The sequence below is a fragment of the Onychostoma macrolepis genome, chromosome 03, assembly GCF_012432095.1.
Source record: "Onychostoma macrolepis isolate SWU-2019 chromosome 03, ASM1243209v1, whole genome shotgun sequence".
Taxonomy (NCBI): Eukaryota; Metazoa; Chordata; class Actinopteri; order Cypriniformes; family Cyprinidae; genus Onychostoma; species Onychostoma macrolepis.
The window spans coordinates 6475005-6475788 of NC_081157.1; positions in this window are offsets into that span (position 1 = coordinate 6475005).

Here is a 784-nt window from a genome sequence, read left to right on the forward strand (position 1 = left end):
AACCTTTCCAATGTAAGTTAAATATTGATATAATAATTAGATATTACGTAGAATTTCGTAGAAAAACAAAGTGTTGCTTATTTTATTGCTGCAAAGATGCGTAGGGTCAAAAATCTTCAAAGACTTCTGCTTTCCAGTCCCAAACATATCTTGAGGAACAAAAAGGCCATTTGGAAAGCCTGAAGGCACATAAGTGCTGATATCGATCAAGGCCTGTAAGCCCGGTACACACCAAGCCGACAGTCAGCCGTCGGGCAGTTTTTGTTAGTCGGCTGACTAAGTGTGTTCTGCACCATTGGCTGAAGTTGGTCCTTGTTGGATTTTTTTCGGCCGATTCGACATGTGGAATCGGCGTTGGAGCTCGTCGGTCAGTCGGGCCATCTGTTCAATCTGATTGGCTGTTCAGCTGGCGAACCCGTGCATGAGAAATAAGGTGCCGGCGCAGACTGGATGTGCTGCTTGGCCGTCTGTAGGAGAGTGTTTATTTTGTGCAGACAGTGAGAAACTCTATATTTGTGCAGTTCTATTCCGATTTCCAATTTATGTCACAATCAACCCGATCACTTTATTTAGCGTTCATGTAAACACTAAATTCAGATTCATCAATAATAATGAATTCAAAACCTCAAGACTTCGATGGTGATTTCTCACAGCAGCAGCAGAAGCCACAAACTATCCTCCTAACCAGGTCTTTGTTTAAATTGATGTTTTTGATTTACTATTTTCAAATTAGTAGGAGTACTATTGAAGTACTCTTTTCCAAAGACATTTTCCAAGAGGAGGA